Here is a 24255-nt window from a genome sequence, read left to right on the forward strand (position 1 = left end):
TCCTAAATAAACAGACACCCACATAATGCAGCATACACTTAATTTTGGCCAGAAATGATAGTTGTTTTTTTTTTATAAATATCTGACAATGTTTTAAATGATGTCCTGTTGACCATAGATGAACCAAAAAAGTGTTGTGTCAGTTTAATTAATATGGACATTAAAGTGTGGTGCAAGGCATACCTGTAGTATTTTTGAAGATGCAATTGTTTTCAAAAATTGCAGATTGTTCCCTCGTTACACAAGTGTCTATATGCTTACATAATCTTCCTGGAACTAAGATTTACATAATGCATTACCTTGAATAAAGTGCAAAATTGTTGGTTAAATAATATATGTTTATTACTGTAGTAATATTTTTGAACATCAAAACTACATGGCTACACGTGAGTATCATAGGCAGAGATGGACCAAGCAGCAAGCAGATGCCACTGATACAAATTATATAGCAGAACTCAGTACTCGGCAAAATTCAGCTTCTGACAAACGGAGAAATTTAAGTTCCAAAATAAAATATTACACACCCTGCCACACAAAAAATTGGACCCAACTGAGAAAGAATTAGGATCCACCACACAAACACAGCAATACATAGCACACTAGTAAGAGGAAGATGGCTCTGTTGTTTCTGAAAATAATCTCACAGGCTACAATACCTCCAAACATTAATAATACATTTCACTAAGAGGGAGTTAGCCATTCTGGACACACAAGCCAACTCCAAAATAACAGAGGCAACATGAAAAACATGGGTGCTGCCCATCTGGAGAGACATCACATTTACTTTTTTTTCGCCCCGCCTGAGGCTGTTCTTCATGGCTTGGTCTGCGGAGCGACCTTCGTTGGGCCTGCCCAGTGGGCTGTTCTTCCTGGGCAGGGGCAGGGGAGGGAGCCGATGTGGGTGGCTCTCTGCCACTGTGGGCAAGGGAGACAGCGATGGCCTGGAGCCCTTGCAAGATGTTAGTTGCAAGGCTTTGGAATGAGGAGGCAAGTTGTTCTTGTCCCTGCCTGATCTCTGCCAGACCTTGGCAGAGTTGAGCAACACCTTGCTCAACACTGGTTCGGTGTTCACTGAGCCGGATTGCTATCTGGCTTACCTCCCGGAGGACCCCGTCTTGAAATGCATTTAGGCTCTCACCATACCTAGCTATTTCAAGCAGGATCTCCGGGATAGCAGAGGGTTGGGTGGGGGGGCCAGTAGGAACCTGCAGAGGTGGGATTTGTGGGCCCACACGCCCAGACCCACTAGGTCCCTCCACCTCAGCCTCAGCCACATAACCTTCCTGTGACTCTAACTGATCACCCCCCTGTGCTGTGTTTTGTGGCAAGCAAATAGAAGAATGTGTGGGAAAAGAGTACAATAAAAAATTAATTATTTTTTAAAACATACAGTTTAAATTGCAGACAAATACGTGTGTAAACTTACCTGGCAAGTCATGTTCCGTCAGGATCTCAGGCAGGTCCGTGTCCATATTTGACACCCCCTCCTCATAACTGATACAGGGCATCGCCATCTCCTCCAAGTCTGTAAACTCCACAGCGACAGATGGTCCTCCACCTGTAGCCCTTGAGGCATTCCACTCCGCAGACCTCTTTGCCTTCAGGCGGGATTTGAAGTCGGCCCAACTACATATGTTTGTGGAAATAGGGGCAAAGTAGAGTATTATTATTTCTGTATAAAAATATATAGGACACATGTTCTGCTTTTGTTTGCTATACATAACATCACATGTAACTAAATTTTTAAGACAACTTAGCACAGAGAATGGACTGCCAAGATGCACTTACCGTCGTCTAACTTCCTGTGATGTTCTGACGACAGAGCCAACTTCATTCACAGAATGTGTGATGTCCCTCCAGATGCGATCTTTCGTAGCAGCACCCATGTTTTTGGGGCCTCTATGTATTTTGGACATGGCCTGCGTGACCAAAACACGCAACTCCCTCTTAGTGAATGCTGGCTGTCTTTTCTTACGTCTGGAGGTGGCCTGTGAGCTTTCTTCCTGCTGCTCCTCACCATCTTCCTCGTCACTAGCAGCTTCTGTCTGTTGTGCTTGTGTGGCTAATGCTGATTCTCCCTCAGTTTGGCCAGTATGTGTGTGTGGCAGGGTATCCCCACTTAATTGTTGGGGCTCAGAAGCTGACATTTCCCGAGTACTGGGTCCTGCCTCTTCAACATCCGCAGAGGCGGATTCCATCATCCGTCTCTGGCACTCGATGCGTTTTTTCGCCAATGCCATCTGCTGCTGCATAATGCGGTCCATCTCTGCTGCTAATTCCTCACGAGTAGCCATGTTGCAGATGTCGTCTGTACGCCCAGGTGTGTGCCTATTTATACCTACGTGCGGCGAGTTCATTCACACAGGTGTACAGTATGCTAATCTTGCTACTGATTGTACTGCTTATTTAATGGCCTGGTTTGCACGCTGTGAGTGTTTTGGTGATGAATGGAGTTTGTGTTTCTGGCTCGTGCGATAAGGTGCTCTTGGACTTTTCTAAGTGAGTAATTTTAGCATTGTAAAGCATACAATTTTCCGTTTTTTTGCTTTTAGCATATACACTGTATTAATTATTTTTTGCGAAGTTCCGTTTGTGAGTATTCGTGCAATCGTGTTGTTAAATGCAAGTATGTTTGTTGGTGCAATGCAGGTGTTTTTCTGATGTACTTAGTTTTTTTTGTTTTTGTTTTCAATGTTGATTTTTGATGTAATTTTTGCACATAACCTGTACTTTAGTGTTTCTGTTTTGTGGACTAATGTTAAAATGTTGGTCTTAGTCTCATTTTGTGTCTTTTGTAGGTGTTTCTTTTTGGAGAAGGACTCCTTTTTGATTTTGTGGCCAAATTCTGGTCATTTTTGTGGACACAGCTTGTGACACTAATTGAGTGTCTTATTTTGACGAGCAGGTAAGTCCCCTAGGCCTGTGTTTGTGTGTGTTTGTGCTAATGGGCTCTATGTGGTCTTAGTCTCATTTTGTGTCTTTTGTAGGTGTTTCTTTTTGGAGAAGGACTCCATTTTGATTTTGTGGCCAAATTCTGGTCTTTTTTGTGGACACAGCTTGTGACACTAATTGAGTGTCTTATTTTGACGAGCAGGTAAGTCCCCTAGGCCTGTGTGTTGTGGAGTATGTGTGTGTTCAAAGTGTTTTCATTATGTTTGTCAGCACTATTTGGAAAAAAAACACTTATTATTTCCAGTATTGTTCTGCAAAGTAGTGCTGTTATTGCCTGTAATAGCTACTAAAGGACTAAATTTTGTGTGGAATCTAGTTTAGATTTATAACATAATTTTCATTATTTATACTTAGGTTTTTTTTTTTAGCTCTTATTATGTGTGTGTTTGTTTGTTTTTTTTTTTTTTTTAGGGGTTAAAGTATGTTTGTTTTTCCCTTTTTTAATTTGTGTTTCTCCTTTTTTGTCTCAATTTCAAATTGGTCTGTAATTGAATCCAGAAACAATGTCGTATGCTCCTGCAGTAAGTTTACACCATGAATTTTTATTTAGTTTTAAGGTTGTACATTTGTTTTTTGCATTTGTCTTATTCTCAATATTATTATCTTTATTTTAAGTTGGTGATGTCGGTCTTTGTGGCTGCAGAAGCCCTCCCACCCCAACCCACGGAAGCACTCCCACCCCAACCGCCAGCCCCCCAACCACAACCGGCTCCTCATCAACCAAGGCAACGGAGGCATGCTAGGCCACCAATTTTCCGCATCCGTGTCCTACTTTTTGGGATGCCAGATGATGTGGTTGTGCGTAGATACAGGCTGCCACCACATCTAATCCTAGACACTTTCTCCATAATAGAGAGTGATCTGGAGTCTTCAATTCGGTATCCTACAGCAATACCACCATTGACACAATTCCTTGCTGTGTTACATTTTGTGGCCACAGGCTCATTCCAGCATGTGGTTGGAGACCTGGTTGGCATGTCGCAGGGCCAGTTCAGTAAGGTCCTGCGGCGTGTCAGCCAGGCTTTCCTAAAGCGTGTTAAGCAATTTATTGCTATGCCTTTGGATGCTGGTGCCCTAGATGTGGTGAAGCGGCAATTTGAGGAAGGTGGTAGTCGCTTCCCACATGTTATTGGGGTTGTGGATGGCACACATGTAGCTATTGTCCCACCAACACATAATGAAGAAATTTATAGAAACAGGAAACTGTTTCATTCTCTGAATGTAATGGTTGTTTGTGGGCCATCCCTCCAGATCCTGTCCCTGAATGCTAAGTTCCCTGGGAGCTCCCATGATGCAAATGTTATTAGACAATCAGGGATATGGCAGAGATTAAGATCAACTCAACGACAAGACATGTGGTTATTGGGTGAGTTATTTGTTTAATTTGGTACTTAATTTTTTAATACCTAAATAATATTCACATTCTAATTTAATGTTCTCATCAAACAGGAGACCGTGGATATCCTTGCACCCCCTGGCTCATGACTCCTTACCGTAATCCCAGGCCAGGACCACAGACGGTATTTAACTCCGCGCTTACTGCCACTAGACAGCTGGTGGAGCGCACAATTGGTGTGCTTAAAGGACGTTTTCGTGTGCTCCACCGCACTGGTGGCGATATCATGTATTCGCCGGAGATGGCAAGTAAAATATTGGTCCTGTGCGCTAAACTTCATAACATCGCGGTAAGGAGTCGCGTTGAGCTTCCTGACACAGAAGAATTGCCAGATGAGGAGCCAGGGGTTGGGCGGAGATTTGGTGGTGGGAGTGTTTCCCGGAGGGGCAGCCAAGTAAGGGCAAGCATTGTCCAAGAATATTTCAGGTATAGTGTATTTTGTTATCCTTTTGGAAATTACTAAAAAACACTGTATGCTTATGGTCATTTTGAGCACATGTCATTTAGGTTGTTCTTGTAAGGTCATTGTGTAATTGTTAGGGTGTGTTTGAATATATTATTCTGTTTGTTTGTTTTTTAATTACAAAATGTTAAGCTTACAATGTTTTTTCAGGGAATATAATAATGTGTCGTTGCTAATTTTTTTTTTTTTTACAAAAAATCATGTTTTCTTTGAAAAAAACACCAACATATGTTTCAAAATGTTGAACATTTTGTGACTGTGCAGCTGATTTTTCACACCAAATGTGGTGAGTACACTGTGTTTTTTGTTAATTTTATACAAAGTGTGTATGTATTGGGTGTTGTGTCAGAATAGTTTTTTTTCATTGCTCTTCCGCGACTGCGTATTTCCGCTCTAGCGAAATAATGACTCTGCTCTTCCCAGCATTGACTCTGCTCTTCACAGCATTGCAAACATAAATAAAGTTTATTTCAATGACAGCATAGATTTTACACCAATCACATGCCAACACACACTATAAATATATGCCCAAACAAGGAAAACGCCATTGCCATGATGCGTGCTGCCCCGTTCACACGGCGGGAACTCCGCGTGCTGGTGGCGGTAATGGACCGACGCGTAGGCCGCGTTGGGCGTTTTATCCCAAATAGGGTAAAACGCGAGGCCTACGCGGAGGTCCGCCGCTTACTACGGGGGCGCCTCCGCAGTCGCAGGACCATCATCCAGCTTGAGAGGCGCTGGAGCGACCTGCGGAGGCGCACGCCAGACCTCCTGGCGGAGCTCCGCCAACAGATCCGGACCCTACGTGTCCGCAGTAAGTAACATTTCGTGCACAGACGGGATTAACGCATAACCTTTGCATACTATCGTTAAGTGTGAGTGCCAAAATTTGCACATAGAAAATTTGCATGAGTGTGTGTAGGTAGGTTATGCAGTGATGCATAACTCCCAATATGACCTTTTGCAAGAGGAAACGAAAACTCTGCTTAGGTATTTGTAACTTAATAGTTATTCTCCAGATTTCTATGCACAAGTAATGGAAATCATACATTAAGAGTGAAGTGACGGAGAAGAACATTCTGTCCCTCCTGGCGAGACTCATGTTGGGAGGTATGGTACTGACTGTATGTTGTTGGCCATAATTAATACACAGGCCGAAAAGTATAATAAATTTCCGGATCATTGTTTTCTTAAAAATTAACAAATGTGGGTCAATTTTGACACTGGGGATGTTGTTTAGATTTAAAAATGAGAATATATTTTTAAATGGATAGACGGTATTTAATATAGTTGAATTTGAATCTGTTTGTTTGATAAGGCCAAAATCACCATGAAATATATTTAAATAACTTAGTCATGTTAACCCTGTTTCTTTAACATGGTACAGAACAGAGTAATAGGAATATGCTGTGATTATTTTTTTCTTGTTTTTTAATAATTTTAACATATGTCATTATAGGGCAAGGTGCTGGTGCTGGTATTCCACACCAGCAACATTCCCCATCCCCTTCCCGATCACCCTCCCCCTCTCCTGCCCAATCCCCCTCTCCTGGCCAATCCCCCTCTCCTGCCACCTCCCCCTCTCCTGCCACCTCACCCTCTCCTGCCCAATCCCCCTCTCCTGCCCAATCCCCCTCTCCTGCCACCTCACCCTCTCCACCCACCTCCCCCTCTCCTGCCCAATCCCCCTCTCCTGCCACCTCACCCTCTCCAGCCACCTCACCCTCTCCAGCCACCTCACCCTCTCCTGCCCAATCCCCCTCTCCTGCCCAATCCCCCTCTCCTGCCACCTCACCCTCTCCAGCCACCTCCCCCTCTCCTGCCCAATCCCCCTCTCCTGCCCAATCCCCCTCTCCTGGCCAATCCCCCTCTCCTGCCCAAGCCCACTCTCTTTCCCAATCCCCCTCTCCAGCCCACACCCCCTCTCCAGCCCAAACCCACACTTTTTCCAAATTCCCCTTCTCTGCCCCCCTCACCCTCTGTGTCCGTAAAAATAACACCACCACCCTCACCCTATCATTCCTTAACCCACTCTGCAAGTCCCTCCCCCTTACATCCAGTCACACAATGGGACCCTCCTTCCCCCATCCTGCCTCCTTCCACCATCCAGCCTCCATCCCCCATCCAGCCAACCTCACCCCTCCAGCCTCCATCCCCAGCCAGCACCTAACCCCCATACAGCCTCCATCCCCCAGCCAGCCAACATCACCCCTCCAGCCTACATCCCCCAGCCAGCGCCTAGCACCCATCCAGCCTCCATCCCCCAGCCAGCAAACAACGCCTTCAGAATGGGCAGCAGAGGCCCCAGAGCCACTCGAGGGAGGTTGTGAAGTGTCAGAGGATAGTAAGTTCGCACACATTCCTTTTTTTTTTTTAAAAACAACAAAATGAAAAAATATAAAATGCATTGTTGTACTGTGTATAATCTTTTGTCTAGGTTAAATGCTTGTCTTCTTCATCATGGTATGGATGATGCATTCTCATTTGTGTGTGGGACATTATATGTACAGTGTGTCCATCTGGTTGTAAATCACTATGTCGACAGGTTTGCCTGCACAACAACCTTTGTATGTTAAACATTATCTGCAACACATTTAGACCTGAGTGATATTTTTGCTTTAATTTTTTTGTTTTAATTTGGTTGGGTTTTGCAAGTTACATTCACAAAATGCTTATTTGCTTTTTTAAAAATGAATTGTCCTTAATTTTTTGGTAAGGCAGGCTTTCAGGGAGTGTTGGCATGCTAGGATATGTTGTCCTCCTGAAGGTGTTGATATGCAGTGTGATGATGCAGGTCAAAACAGCACAAAAAACAAGTCTGCTTCACTACAGATGTGAATGAAGTCCAGTATGGGGTTACATGTACTAATTTGTGGTTGTGATTCGAGATAGGATGTTTACCTTTGCAAACAAACAAACACACAGTTACAGTTATTTCCCACCTTCGAGAAGAGAAGTAGAATGTGATTTGTTGCTATGGACAACATCACACCCTCAATAGAACTCCCATCTTAGTAAATGTACATCATGGTGTGGTAGACTTTTACACATTGTAATTTAGCTATGTCAAACATTGCTGAGTATGCTTGTGTGTTGGTATGCTACTGTTTAGTCATTTATACATACATGATGTATATCATTTGATATGAAAGTGTGCTTTGTGGAATTGTGATGTAATAGGAAATGTTTTATTTTAAAAATTATTCATTTTTACTCTGCATTTCAGATGGTGCCATTGGAGATCCCACAAGGCTGGCAGGCATCGTTGCCAATTTGAAATTAAAATTGGAGGCCATGTTGGCGGAAGTAAATGATTTGGCCAATTTACTTTAAGTTTAAAAAAAAAAAAATGTTTAAAAAAATGTAAATAAACAAAATTGTTACAAAATAAAAAATCATTATTTACTGTTATGCGCTTGTGATGTCTTTTAAGCAACAATCTAAAAGCATATTGCAATGCAGAAATTGGTTAGCTAAAATAAAAAAAATAAAAAAAATAGGAGTTTAAATCTTATTTATTACATACAAATTAGGTTAGGTAGCTTATTTTATTTTACAAAAAAGTAAACACATACATTCACACACTACACATACACACCAAATTATGCTATCTACATTTCTGTCAGGTACAGTTTATACATCTCTTGCACTTCTTTATAAAAAAACATGGTAATGAGCAATTATGCCTACAAACTTTTCTTAAGGTATTCTTAGCAGACTTAACTGGTGATGCACATAATCAATTATTACACTAATTGGATTTATAATTGAGGGACGCTTGCTGACTTAGAATTGCAAGGTGTCAGCTAAATTAGGTTTAAAAAACCATTGCTGTGCGTTTATTTGCACAAAACTTAGCATATTTAAGAAGAATGCGTAAATCTACGATGACATCGTATTTTTGCGATGAGGTTTGTGTGCATGCGTTGGATTCGCAATAATGCGTTGTAATATGGCATACGCCTACCTTGTGTAATACTGCGTACGAAATAGCGAAAGTACGACGGGGGCGGACGTTCGCAATTTTACAACATAATCGCAACTTTGCGAATATGTTGTGCGAACGAAAAACTTAGCGATCAACTCGGAATGACCTCCCATGTCCACAGCAATCTACTAAAATAATCATTCTCCAAGTATTGTCCTAAAGGAAGTAATACAAATTCACTTTTGACACGTGACCATAATCAGATGGATAACTAGACTAACATAATGATGATGATGTAGATGATAATGATGCTGATGATATTACTACTGCTGTTACTGTTCTTCTAACTAGAGATTTTAACAGTAATGACTATGGAAGGCATTTCATATGTAGGACATATTTAAACTAGAGATGAGCGGGTTCGATTCTTCGAGATCCAAACCCCCCCGAACTTCACCCATTATACACGGTTCCGAGGCAGCCTCAGATCTTCCCGCCTTGCTCGGTTAACCCGAACGAGGACGAACGTCATCATCCCGCTGTTGGATTCTCGCGAGATTCGTATTCTATATAAAGAGCCGCGCGTCGCCATCATTTTCACTCGTGCATTGGAGATTGAATGGAGAGGACGTGGCTGCGTTCTCTCACTGAAAAGCTCCGTAATATGTGCTCAGTGTGCTGCAAATATCTGTGCTCAGTGTGCTGCAAATATCTGTGCTCAGTGTGCTTAAAATATCTACGTTCTCTGTCTAAAAACACTCCATATCTGTGCTCAGTGTGCTGCAAATATCTGTGGCCAGTGTGCTTTATTGTGGGGACTGGGGACCACCAGCATATAATTAATTATACTTATAGTAGTACAGTACAGTAGGCCATTGCTGTATCTTGCAGCTCTGTGTCACTGCAAGTATCCATTCCTTATCTGTGCTGCATTTTTGTGAGCAGTATATAGTATTACAGTGCAGCATTTTGATGACCCAACAGTATATAGTTGTGTACAGTAGGCCATTGCTGTATCTTGCAGCTCTGTGTCACTGCAAGTATCCATTCCATATCTGTGCTGCATTTTTGTGAGCAGTATATATAGTATTACAGTGCAGCATTTTGGTGACCCAACAGTATATAGTTGTGTACAGTAGGCCATTGCTGTATCTTGCAGCTCTGTGTCACTGCAAGTATCCATTCCTTATCTGTGCTGCATTTTTGTGAGCAGTATATAGTATTACAGTGCAGCATTTTGATGACCCAACAGTATATAGTTGTGTACAGTAGGCCATTGCTGTATCTTGCAGCTCTGTGTCACTGCAAGTATCCATTCCATATCTGTGCTGCATTTTTGTGAGCAGTATATATAGTATTACAGTGCAGCATTTTGGTGACCCAACAGTATATAGTTGTGTACAGTAGGCCATTGCTGTATCTTGCAGCTCTGTGTCACTGCAAGTATCCATTCCTTATCTGTGCTGCATTTTTGTGAGCAGTATATAGTAGAGATGAGCGCCGGAAATTTTTCGGGTTTTGTGTTTTGGTTTTGGGTTCGGTTCCGCGGCCGTGTTTTGGGTTCGACCGCGTTTTGGCAAAACCTCACCGAATTTTTTTGTCGGATTCGGGTGTGTTTTGGATTCGGGTGTTTTTTTCAAAAAACCCTAAAAAACAGCTTAAATCATAGAATTTGGGGGTCATTTTGATCCCAAAGTATTATTAACCTCAAAAACCATAATTTCCACTCATTTTCAGTCTATTCTGAATACCTCACAATATTATTTTTAGTCCTAAAATTTGCACCGAGGTCGCTGTGTGAGTAAGATAAGCGACCCTAGTGGCCGACACAAACACCGGGCCCATCTAGGAGTGGCACTGCAGTGTCACGCAGGATGTCCCTTCCAAAAAACCCTCCCCAAACAGCACATGACGCAAAGAAAAAAAGAGGCGCAATGAGGTAGCTGACTGTGTGAGTAAGATAAGCGACCCTAGTGGCCGACACAAACACCGGGCCCATCTAGGAGTGGCACTGCAGTGTCACGCAGGATGGCCCTTCCAAAAAACCCTCCCCAAACAGCACATGACGCAAAGAAAAAAAGAGGCGCAATGAGGTAGCTGACTGTGTGAGTAAGATAAGCGACCCTAGTGGCCGACACAAACACCGGGCCCATCTAGGAGTGGCACTGCAGTGTCACGCAGGATGGCCCTTCCAAAAAACCCTCCCCAAACAGCACATGACGCAAAGAAAAATAAAAGAAAAAACCCTCCCCAAACAGAATTGTCCTTGGGCCCTCCCACCCACCCTTATGTTGTATAAACAGGACATGCACACTTTAACCAACCCATCATTTCAGTGATAGGGTCTGCCACACGACTGTGACTGATATGACGGGTTGGTTTGGACCCCCCCAAAAAAAGAAGCAATTAATCTCTCCTTGCACAAACTGGCTCTACAGAGGCAAGATGTCCACCTCATCATCATCCTCCGATATATCACCGTGTACATCCCCCTCCTCACAGATTATCAATTCATCCCCACTGGAATCCACCATCTCAGCTCCCTGTGTACTTTGTGGAGGCAATTGCTGCTGGTCAATGTCTCCGCGGAGGAATTGATTATAATTCATTTTAATGAACATCATCTTCTCCACATTTTCTGGATGTAACCTCGTACGCCGATTGCTGACAAGGTGAGCGGCGGCACTAAACACTCTTTTGGAGTACACACTTGTGGGAGGGCAACTTAGGTAGAATAAAGCCAGTTTGTGCAAGGGCCTCCAAATTGCCTCTTTTTCCTGCCAGTATAAGTACGGACTGTGTGATGTGCCTACTTGGATGCGGTCACTCATATAATCCTCCACCATTCTTTCAATGTTGAGAGAATCATATGCAGTGACAGTAGACGACATGTCCGTAATCGTTGTCAGGTACTTCAGTCCGGACCAGATGTCAGCATCAGCAGTCGCTCCAGACTGCCCTGCATCACCGCCAGCGGGTGGGCTCGGAATTCTGAGCCTTTTCCTCGCACCCCCAGTTGCAGGAGAATGTGAAGGAGGAGATGTTGACAGGTCGCGTTCCGCTTGACTTGACAATTTTGTCACCAGCAGGTCTTTGCACCCCAGCAGACTTGTGTCTGCCGGAAAGAGAGATCCAAGGTAGGTTTTAAATCTAGGATCGAGCACGGTGGCCAAAATGTAGTGCTCTGATTTCAACAGATTGACCACCCGTGAATCCTTGTTAAGCGAATTAAGGGCTGCATCCACAAGTCCCACATGCCTAGCGGAATCGCTCCCTTTTAGCTCCTTCTTCAATGCCTCCAGCTTCTTCTGCAAAAGCCTGATGAGGGGAATGACCTGACTCAGGCTGGCAGTGTCTGAACTGACTTCACGTGTGGCAAGTTCAAAGGGCATCAGAACCTTGCACAACGTTGAAATCATTCTCCACTGCACTTGAGACAGGTGCATTCCACCTCCTATATCGTGCTCAATTGTATAGGCTTGAATGGCCTTTTGCTGCTCCTCCAACCTCTGAAGCATATAGAGGGTTGAATTCCACCTCGTTACCACTTCTTGCTTCAGATGATGGCAGGGCAGGTTCAGTAGTTTTTGGTGGTGCTCCAGTCTTCTGTACGTGGTGCCTGTACGCCGAAAGTGTCCCGCAATTCTTCTGGCCACCGACAGCATCTCTTGCACGCCCCTGTCGTTTTTTAAAAAATTCTGCACCACCAAATTCACGGTATGTGCAAAACATGGGACGTGCTGGAATTTGCCCATATTTAATGCACACACAATATTGCTGGCGTTGTCCGATGCCACAAATCCACAGGAGAGTCCAATTGGGGTAAGCCATTCTGCGATGATCTTCCTCAGTTGCCGTAAGAGGTTTTTAGCTGTGTGCATATTCTGGAAAGCGGTGATACAAAGCGTAGCCTGCCTAGGAAAGAGTTGGCGTTTGCGAGATGCTGCTACTGGTGCCGCCGCTGCTGTTCTTGCGGCGGGAGTCCATACATCTACCCAGTGGGCTGTCACAGTCATATAGTCCTGACCCTGCCCTGCTCCACTTGTCCACATGTCCGTGGTTAAGTGGATATTGGGTACAACTGCATTTTTTAGGACACTGGTGAGTCTTTTTCTGACGTCCGTGTACATTCTCGGTATCGCCTGCCTACAGAAGTGGAACCTAGATGGTATTTGGTAACGGGGGCACACTGCCTCAATAAATTGTCTAGTTCCCTGTGAACTAACGGCAGATACCGGACGCACGTCTAACACCAACATAGTTGTCAAGGCCTCAGTTATCCGCTTTGCAGCAGGATGACTGCTGTGATATTTCATCTTCCTCGCAAAGGACTGTTGGACAGTCAATTGCTTACTGGAAGTAGTACAAGTGGGCTTACGACTTCCCCTCTGGGATGACCATCGACTCCCAGCAGCAACAACAGCAGCGCCAGCAGCAGTAGGCGTTACATGCAAGGATGCATCGGAGGAATCCCAGGCAGGAGAGGACTCGTCAGAATTGCCAGTGACATGGCCTGCAGGACTATTGGCATTCCTGGGGAAGGAGGAAATTGACACTGAGGGAGTTGGTGGGGTGGTTTGCGTGAGCTTGGTTACAAGAGGAAGGGATTTACTGGTCAGTGGACTGCTTCCGCTGTCGCCCAAAGTTTTTGAACTTGTCACTGACTTATTATGAATGCGCTGCAGGTGACGTATAAGGGAGGATGTTCCGAGGTGGTTAACGTCCTTACCCCTACTTATTACAGCTTGACAAAGGGAACACACGGCTTGACAAATGTTGTCCGCATTTCTGGTGAAATACTTCCACACCGAAGAGCTGATTTTTTTGGTATTTTCACCAGGCATGTCAACGGCCATATTCCTCCCACGGACAACAGGTGTCTCCCCGGGTGCCTGACTTAAACAAACCACCTCACCATCAGAATCCTCCTGGTCAATTTCCTCCCCAGCGCCAGCAACACCCATATCCTCCTCATCCTGGTGTACTTCAACACTGACATCTTCAATCTGACTATCAGGAACTGGACTGCGGGTGCTCCTTCCAGCACTTGCAGGGGGCGTGCAAATGGTGGAAGGCGCATGCTCTTCACGTCCAGTGTTGGGAAGGTCAGGCATCGCAACCGACACAATTGGACTCTCCTTGTGGATTTGGGATTTCGAAGAACGCACAGTTCTTTGCGGTGCTTTTGCCAGCTTGAGTCTTTTCAGTTTTCTAGCGAGAGGCTGAGTGCTTCCATCCTCATGTGAAGCTGAACCACTAGCCATGAACATAGGCCAGGGCCTCAGCCGTTCCTTGCCACTCCGTGTGGTAAATGGCATATTGGCAAGTTTACGCTTCTCCTCCGACAATTTTATTTTAGGTTTTGGAGTCCTTTTTTTACTGATATTTGGTGTTTTGGATTTGACATGCTCTGTACTATGACATTGGGCATCGGCCTTGGCAGACGACGTTGCTGGCATTTCATCGTCTCGGCCATGACTAGTGGCAGCAGCTTCAGCACGAGGTGGAAGTGGATCTTGATCTTTCCCTAATTTTGGAACCTCAACATTTTTGTTCTCCATATTTTAATAGGCACAACTAAAAGGCACCTCAGGTAAACAATGGAGATGGATGGATACTAGTATACAATTATGGATGGACTGCCGAGTGCCGACACAGAGGTAGCTACAGCCGTGGACTATTGTACTGTACTGTGTCTGCTGCTAATATAGACTGGATGATAATGAGATGTAGTATGTATGTTTAAAGAAGAAAGAAAAAAAACCACGGGTAGGTGGTATACAATTATGGATGGACTGCCGAGTGCCGACACAGAGGTAGCTACAGCCGTGGACTACCGTACTGTACTGTGTCTGCTGCTAATATAGACTGGATGATAATGAGATGTAGTATGTATAAAGAAGAAAGAAAAAAAAAACCACGGGTAGGTGGTATACAATTATGGACGGACTGCCGAGTGCCGACACAGAGGTAGCTACAGCCGTGGACTACCGTACTGTACTGTGTCTGCTGCTAATATAGACTGGATGATAATGAGATGTAGTATGTATAAAGAAGAAAGAAAAAAAAACCACGGGTAGGTGGTATACAATTATGGATGGACTGCCGAGTGCCGACACAGAGGTAGCTACAGCCGTGGACTACCGTACTGTACTGTGTCTGCTGCTAATATAGACTGGATGATAATGAGATGTAGTATGTATAAAGAAGAAAGAAAAAAAAAACACGGGTAGGTGGTATACAATTATGGACGGACTGCCGAGTGCCGACACAGAGGTAGCTACAGCCATGGACTACCGTACTGTACTGTGTCTGCTGCTAATATAGACTGGATGATAATGAGATGTAGTATGTATAAAGAAGAAAGAAAAAAAAACCACGGGTAGGTGGTATGCAATTATGGATGGACTGCCGAGTGCCGACACAGAGGTAGCTACAGCCGTGGACTACCGTACTGTACTGTGTCTGCTGCTAATATAGACTGGATGATAATGAGATGTAGTATGTATAAAGAAGAAAGAAAAAAAAAACCACGGGTAGGAGGTATACAATTATGGACGGACTGCCGAGTGCCGACACAGAGGTAGCTACAGCCGTGGACTACCGTACTGTACTGTGTCTGCTGCTAATATAGACTGGATGATAATGAGATGTAGTATGTATAAAGAAGAAAGAAAAAAAACCCACGGGTAGGTGGTATACAATTATGGATGGACTGCCGAGTGCCGACACAGAGGTAGCTACAGCCGTGGACTACCGTACTGTACTGTGTCTGCTGCTAATATAGACTGGATGATAATGAGATGTAGTATGTATAAAGAAGAAAGAAAAAAAAACCACGGGTAGGTGGTATACAATTATGGATGGACTGCCGAGTGCCGACACAGAGGTAGCTACAGCCGTGGACTACCGTACTGTACTGTGTCTGCTGCTAATATAGACTGGATGATAATGAGATGTAGTATGTATAAAGAAGAAAGAAAAAAAAAACCACGGGTAGGTGGTATACAATTATGGACGGACTGCCGAGTGCCGACACAGAGGTAGCTACAGCCGTGGACTACCGTACTGTGTCTGCTGCTAATATAGACTGGATGATAATGAGATGTAGTATGTATAAAGAAGAAAGAAAAAAAAACCACGGGTAGGTGGTATACAATTATGGATGGACTGCCGAGTGCCGACACAGAGGTAGCTACAGCCGTGAACTACCGTACTGTGTCTGCTGCGACTGGATGATAAATAATGATATAAAAAATATATATATATCACTACTGCAGCCGGACAGGTATATATTATATAATGACGGACCTGCTGGACACTGTCTGTCAGCAGAATGAGTTTTTTATTTTATAGAATAAAAAAACACCACACAAGTCACACGACGTGTGTTTAACTTTTACAGGCAGACATTCACAATACAATATAGTATACTATATACTGGTGGTCAGGTCACTGGTCAGTCACACTGGCAGTGGCACTCCTGCAGAAAAAAAGTGTGCACTGTTTAATTTTAATATGTACTCCTGGCTCCTGCTATAACCTAACTGCTCCCCAGTCTCCCCCACAATTAAGCTGTGTGAGCACAGTCAGATATTATACATAGATGATGCAGCAGCACACTGGGCTGAGCACAGATATGGTATGTGACTGAGTCACTGTGTATCGTTTTTTCAGGCAGAGAACGGATTATATTAAATAATATAAAACTGCACTGGTGGTCACTGGTCAGTCACTAGTATAACTAACTAATACTATCAGCAAAATTCTGCACTCTCTGTCTGAGTACTCCTCCTAAGCTCCAGTAAATGAAGTGTCACTGTCTCACTCTGTCACTAGTATAACTAACTAATACTATCAGCAAAATTCTGCACTCTCTGTCTGAGTACTCCTCCTAAGCTCCAGTAAATGAAGTGTCACTGTCTCACTCTCACTCGCCTATCTATTTCTTCTCTAAACGGAGAGGACGCCAGCCACGTCCTCTCCCTATGAATCTCAATGCACGTGTAAAATGGCGGCGACGCGCGGCTCCTTATATAGAATCCGAGTCTCGCGATAGAATCCGAGCCTCGCGAGAATCCGACAGCGTCATGATGACGTTCGGGCGCGCTCGGGTTAACCGAGCAAGGCGGGAAGATCCGAGTCGCTCGGATCCGTGTAAAAAAAGCTGAAGTTCGGGCGGGTTCGGATTCCGAGGAACCGAACCCGCTCATCTCTAGTATATAGTATTACAGTGCAGCATTTTGATGACCCAACAGTATATAGTTGTGTACAGTAGGCCATTGCTGTATCTTGCAGCTCTGTGTCACTGCAAGTATCCATTCCATATCTGTGCTGCATTTTTGTGAGCAGTATATATAGTATTACAGTGCAGCATTTTGGTGACCCAACAGTATATAGTTGTGTACAGTAGGCCATTGCTGTATCTTGCAGCTCTGTGTCACTGCAAGTATCCATTCCATATCTGTGCAGCATTTTTGTGAGCAGTATATATAGTATTACAGTGCAGCATTTATATTACTATATATTACTATATATTACTATATTATTTAGATATATTAGTGGCATATAATTCCACACATTACAAAATGGAGAACAAAAATGTGTAGGGTAAAATAGGGAAAGATCAAGATCCACTTCCACCTCGTGCTGAAGCTGCTGCCACTAGTCATGGTCGAGACGATGAAATGCCATCAACGTCTTCTGCCAAGGCCGATGCCCAATGTCATAGTAGAGAGCATGTAAAATCCAAAAAACTAAATTTCAGTAAAATGACCCAAAAAACTAAATTAAAAGCGTCTGAGGAGAAGCGTAAACTTGCCAATATGCCATTTACGACACGGAGTGGCAAGTAACGGCTGAGGCCCTGGCCTATGTTCATGGCTAGTGGTTCAGCTTCACATGAGGATGGAAGCACTCATACTCCCACTAGAAAACTGAAAAGAGTTAAGATGGCAAAAGCACAGAAAAGAACAGTGCGTTCTTCTAAATCACAAATCCCCAAGGAGAGTCCAATTGTGTCGGTTGCGATGCCTGACCTTCCCAACACTGGACGGGAAGAGGTGGCGCCTTCCACCATTTGCACGCCCCCTGCAAGTGCTGGAAGGAGCACCCACAGTCCAGTTCCTGATATTCAAATTGAAGATGTCACTGTTGAAGTACACCAGGATGAGGATATGGGTGTTGCTGACACTGAGGAGGAAATTGACAAAGAGGATTCTGATGGTGAGGTGGTTTGTTTAAGTCAGGCACCCAGGGAGACACCTGTTGTCCATGGGATGAATATGGCCAATGACATGCCTGGTCAAATTACAAAAAAAATCACCTCTTCGGTGTGGAATTATTTTAACAGAAATGCGGACAACAGGTGTCAAGCTGTGTGTTGCCTTTGTCAAGCTGTAATAAGTAGGGGTAAGGACGTTAACCACCTAGGAACATCCTCCCTTATACGTCACCTGGAGCGCATTCATCAGAAGTCATTGACAAGTTCAAAAACTTTGGGTGACAGCGGAAGCAGTCCACTGACAACTAATCCCTTCCTTTTGTACCCAAGCTCCTGCAAACCACGCCACCAACTCCCTCAGTGTCAATTTCCTCCTTAGACAGGAACGCCAATAGTCCTGCAGGCCATGTCACTGGCAAGTCTGACGATTCCTCCCCTAACTGGGATTCCTCCGATGGATTCTTGAGTGTAACGACTACTGCTGCTGGCGCTGCTGTTTTTGCTGCTGGGAGTCGATTGTCATCCCAGAGGGGAAGTCAGAAGACCACTTGTACTACTTCCAGTAAGCTATTGACTGTCCAACAGCCGTTTGCGAGGAAGATGAAATATCACAGCAGTCATCCTGCTGCAAAGTGGATTGAATCACCAAAATGACGTTCTAAATGTATACACAACCACCCCCACACCAACGTGTGTGGACTGGTGTGTATACCCCTAGGCGCTGGTTCCTACCAGAAAGATGGAGATCAAATAACAGTGCGGACTGCTGCTCCTAATAAAGGATAATTGCAATCCTCACAAAGACCAAAAGAAAACACACTGACTACAGGGGTGTGACACCCTGTAGAAAATCAAGAGCGCTGTCCGCACTGATTAAAGAGACAGTTTAAACTATACAATTAAAATATTGACAATATCAAATTGTTAGCAATTTTTATTAAAAATTGAATAAAATTTATTAATAATACAACCTGAATGGCCTTCAATCAACCTATATATTGCGTAATTGATATCATGATACAAACAATTCATATACAACCATTATTATGGCTAAGCGGTACTGAAATTATGAGGCTTAGAATTTGATGTAACTATAATTCATAGTGTCCACTTGTTAGAAGATGAAAAGGCTATAAATAGCGTTCCAAACACTGAGTGTGTTTAGAGGTCCTCAGTTCTTTAAATGTTCCAATTTGAACATGTGTGCACACATATAGCAATTAAATGAATAGTTACCATCCAATGATAGCATGGGTTCACCTCCAGGATAATGAATTAATGCTGCGACAGTCCCGAATTCAAAAACTCCCTCTGCTGGTACTTAGCCGTCAATTGCAGAATATCTGGAGACGATGTTAGTGGGGACTCATCCACAGAGCTCAGGCTCCCTCTGCTGGCAGTCAGCCGAAATTGCAGGTGCACTGATTGGTAATCAAACCACACGACGGTGTTTCAGTCGGTGAATGGAGGTGAATATCCTGGGTCCCGGTCACTCAAAAACGCGTTTCTCCGCCTTCTAGGTCCTCTCAGCGGCTTCCTCAGTTTGAAATGACCGAACTCGCCAGGTTGTGTTTATATAGCCACTCTGATTTGTAATTCCCGCGGCCGTCCGCGCATGCGCACTCCGGCGTGCGTTCCAAGCCTCATTTTCGCTTTGCTTTTTAAATAGACTCCGGTGGCCATTTTAGAGTTGCCTGTCAAGCCTCACTTTCATATGGAATTAGATGTTCCTACCATACAATCCAAGCCTCGTTTTTGAGTCAGGAAGTTACATCAAGCCTCTCTTACATGAACTATTAAATCTTAATCATAATATATCTAAGCCTCATTTTTAGCCAAATTAGGTTGTCATGCCTCACATGATTGCTGCAGTTAATTATCAATCTCAATTCTATCACATTTACATGTTTTTTTATTTTAATAAAAAATCATAATAAATCACGCTCGTAAAAAACGCATTATAATATTTTTTATGTATATATACACTTATCTCTCCAGACCACAGGTAAGAGTACTATTTTCAAAACACTTCGTATTTATAGTACATCTGCTTAACCACATCCTTCCCATGTCCCCACATAAAATACATAAAATACATAGTCTCCATCTCCATCTTTCGGTGCCACAAGGAACCGTGCACTATCTGTATATATATATATATATATATATAATAGTATAATTTTATAATTTTATAATCTTATACTCTTATGATTCGCAATGAAAAAAAGGGGGGCGGGGGTTAAATTTTATTTAGCTCGACCGAATCGTTTAGACCCTGGGGGATCAGAGTCTTGAGGTTAAAAATCCAAAATGCCTCCTTTTTGCACAACCTCCTAAACCTATCCCCCCCCCTATTAGTTACTGCTACCTGTTCAATAGCCATAATGTTTAATTTCTCACTTAACCCCTCCCCACATCCCACATAAAATACATAAAATACATAGTCTCCATCTCCATCTTTCGGTACCACAAGGAACCGTGCACTATCTGTATATATATATATATAATAGTATAATTTTATAATTTTATAATCTTATACTCTTATGATTCGCAATGAAAAAAAGGGGGGCGGGGGTTAAATTTTATTTAGCTCGACCGAATCGTTTAGACCCTGGGGGATCAGAGTCTTGAGGTTAAAAACTTTTTATGTTGAATTTTTTTTTTTTTTTGAAACACACAGCCAAGAAAATGACACAATTCTCCTCAAATGTATCAGGTGAAAAATTCAACATAAAAAGTTTTTTGAACTGTAGGTCCACATACGTTATTTATGTATTGCAGTGCGGTTGTGGAGCACAGTACGTGGGGCGTACCACCCGGGCGCTCCACGTCAGGTTTATGGAGCACCTACGACAGATAAACAAAAGAGTAGGGAATACTCACCTTTATCGTCACATATTGGAATGTGGGGAGGGGTTAAGTGAGAAATTAAACATTATGGCTATTGAACAGGTAGCAGTAACTAATAGGGGGGGGATAGGTTTAGGAGGTTGTGCAAAAAGGAGGCATTTTGGATTTTTAACCTCAAGACTCTGATCCCCCAGGGTCTAAACGATTCGGTCGAGCTAAATAAAATTTAACCCCCGCCCCCCTTTTTTTCATTGCGAATCATAAGAGTATAAGATTATAAAATTATAAAATTATACTATTATTTATATATATACAGATAGTGCACGGTTCCTTGTGGTACCGAAAGATGGAGATGGAGACTATGTATTTTATGTATTTTATGTGGGGACATGGGAAGGATGTGGTTAAGCAGATGTACTATAAATACGAAGTGTTTTGAAAATAGTACTCTTACCTGTGGTCTGGAGAGATAAGTGTATATATACATAAAAAATATTATAATGCGTTTTTTACGAGCGTGATTTATTATGATTTTTTATTAAAATAAAAAAACATGTAAATGTGATAGAATTGAGATTGATAATTAACTGCAGCAATCATGTGAGGCATGACAACCTAATTTGGCTAAAAATGAGGCTTAGATATATTATGATTAAGATTTAATAGTTCATGTAAGAGAGGCTTGATGTAACTTCCTGACTCAAAAACGAGGCTTGGATTGTATGGTAGGAACATCTAATTCCGTATGAAAGTGAGGCTTGACAGGCAACTCTAAAATGGCCACCGGAGTCTATTTAAAAAGCAAAGCGAAAATGAGGCTTGGAACGCACGCCGGAGTGCGCATGCGCGGACGGCCGCGGGAATTACAAATCAGAGTGGCTATATAAACACAACCTGGCGAGTTCGGTCATTTCAAACTGAGGAAGCCGCTGAGAGGACCTAGAAGGCGGAGAAACGCGTTTTTGAGTGACCGGGACCCAGGATATTCACCTCCATTCACCGACTGAAACACCGTCGTGTGGTTTGATTACCAATCAGTGCACCTGCAATTTCGGCTGACTGCCAGCAGAGGGAGCCTGAGCTCTGTGGATGAGTCCCCACTAACATCGTCTCCAGATATTCTGCAATTGACGGCTAAGTACCAGCAGAGGGAGTTTTTGAATTCGGGACTGTCACAGCATTAATTCATTATCCTGGAGGTGAACCCATGCTATCATTGGATGGTAACTATTCATTTAATTGCTATATGTGTGCACACATGTTCAAATTGGAACATTTAAAGAACTGAGGACCTCTAAACACACTCAGTGTTTGGAACGCTATTTATAGCCTTTTCATCTTCTAACAAGTGGACACTATGAATTATAGTTACATCAAATTCTAAGCCTCATAATTTCAGTACCGCTTAGCCATAATAATGGTTGTATATGAATTGTTTGTATCATGATATCAATTACGCAATATATAGGTTGATTGAAGGCCATTCAGGTTGTATTATTAATAAATTTTATTCAATTTTTAATAAAAATTGCTAACAATTTGATATTGTCAATATTTTAATTGTATAGTTTAAACTGTCTCTTTAATCAGTGCGGACAGCGCTCTTGATTTTCTACAGGGTGTCACACCCCTGTAGTCAGTGTGTTTTCGCAAAGTGGATTACTCAGGTCTTGGCAGCTGCGTTGGTGTTAAACGTGTGTCCGGTATCCACCGTTAATTCACAGGGAATCAGAGAATTGCTTGAGGTAGTGTGTCCCCGGTACCAAATAACATCTAGGTTCCACTTCTCTAGGCAGGCGATACCGAGAATGTACACAGATGTCAGAAAAAGAGTCACAAGTGCCCTAAAAAATGCAGTTGTACCCAATGTCCACTTAACCACGGACATGTGGACAAGTGGAGCAGGGCAGACTCAGGACTATATGACTGACAGCCCACTGAGTAGTTGTATTGCCTCCCGCAGCAAGAACAGCAGTGGCGGCACCAGTAGCAGCATCTCGCAAACGCCAACTCGTTCCTAGGCAGGCTAAGCTTTGTATCACCGCTTTCCATAAGTGGCACACAGCTGACAACCTCTTATGGAAACTGAGGAACATCATTGTAGAATGGCTTACCCCAATTGGACTCTCCTGGGGATTTGTGACATTGGACAATGCCACCAATATTGTGCGTGCATTACATGTGGGCAAATTCCAGCATGTCCCATGTTTTGCACATACATTGAATTTGGTGGTGCAGAATTTTTTAAAAAACGACAGGGGCATGCAAGAGATACTGTCGGTGGCCCGAAGAATTGCGGGCCACTTTCGGCATTCAGCCACCGCGTGCCGAAGACTGGAGCACAAGCAAACACTCCTGAACCTGCCCCGCCATCATCTGAAGCAAGAGGTGGTAACGAGGTGGAATCCAACCCTCTATATGCTTCAGAGGATGGAGGAGCAGCAAAAGGCCATTCAAGCCTATACATCTGCCTACGATATAGGCAAAGGAGGGGGAATGCATCTGACTCAAGCGCAGTGGAGAATGATTTCAACGTGGTGTAACCCTTTGAACTTGCCACACGTGAAGTCAGTTCAGACACTGCCAGCCTGAGTCAGGTCATTCCCGTCATCAGGCTTTTGCAGACGCAGCTGGAGAGATTGAAGGAGGAGCTAAAACGGAGCGATTCTGCTAGGCATGTGGGACTTGTGGATGGAGCCCTTTATTCGCTTAACCAGGATTCACGGGTGGTCAATCTGTTGAAATCAGAGCACTACATTTTGGCCACCGTGCTCGATCCTAGGTTTAAAGCCTACGTTGTATCTCTCTTTCCGGCAGACACAAGTCTGCACATGTTCAAAGACCTGCTGGTGAGACACTTGTCAAGTCAAGCGGAACGTGACCCGTCAACAGCTCTTCCTTCACATTCTCCCGCAACTGGGGCTGCGAGGAAAAGGCTAAGAATTCCGAGCCCACCCGCTGGCGGTGATGCTGGGCAGTCTGGAGCGAGTGCTGACATCTGGTCCGGACCGAAGGACCTGCCAACGATTACTGACATGTCGTCTTCTACTGTCACTGCATATGATTCTGTCGCCATTTAAAGAATGGTGGAGGATTATATGAGTGACCGCATCCAATTAGGCACGTCAGACAGTTTGTACGTATACTGGCAGGAAAAAGAGGTAATTTGGAGGCCCTTGCACAAACTTGCTTTATTTTACCTAAGTTGCCCCCCCTCCAGTGTGTTCTCCGAAAGAGTGTTTAGTGCAGCCGGTAACCTTGTCAGCAATCGGCGTACGAGGTTACTTCCAGAAAATGTGGAGAAGATGATGTTCATCAAAATGAATTATAATCAATTCCTCCGTGGAGACATTCACCAGCAATTGCCTCCAGAAAGTACACATGGACTTGAGATGGTGGATTCCAGTGGGGACGAATTAATACTCTGTGAGGAGGATGTACAC

At 43.6% G+C, this 24255-nt stretch overlaps 1 protein-coding gene and 1 long non-coding RNA gene across 2 annotated transcripts in view; one reads left to right on the plus strand and one right to left on the minus strand.

Moving 5' to 3' along the window:
* The window catches only part of NPSR1 (neuropeptide S receptor 1), a 791066-nt gene that overhangs the window by 637128 nt on the left and 129683 nt on the right, over nucleotides 1-24255 (minus strand). The window lies entirely within an intron of this gene.
* Nucleotides 3027-3653, plus strand: LOC134929031 (uncharacterized). Its single transcript, XR_010178222.1, has 3 exons — nucleotides 3027-3094; nucleotides 3451-3473; nucleotides 3568-3653. It is a non-coding gene; the product is annotated as an uncharacterized LOC134929031 (long non-coding RNA).

This window comes from Pseudophryne corroboree, chromosome 5 (assembly GCF_028390025.1).
Source record: "Pseudophryne corroboree isolate aPseCor3 chromosome 5, aPseCor3.hap2, whole genome shotgun sequence".
Classification (NCBI taxonomy): domain Eukaryota; kingdom Metazoa; phylum Chordata; class Amphibia; order Anura; family Myobatrachidae; genus Pseudophryne; species Pseudophryne corroboree.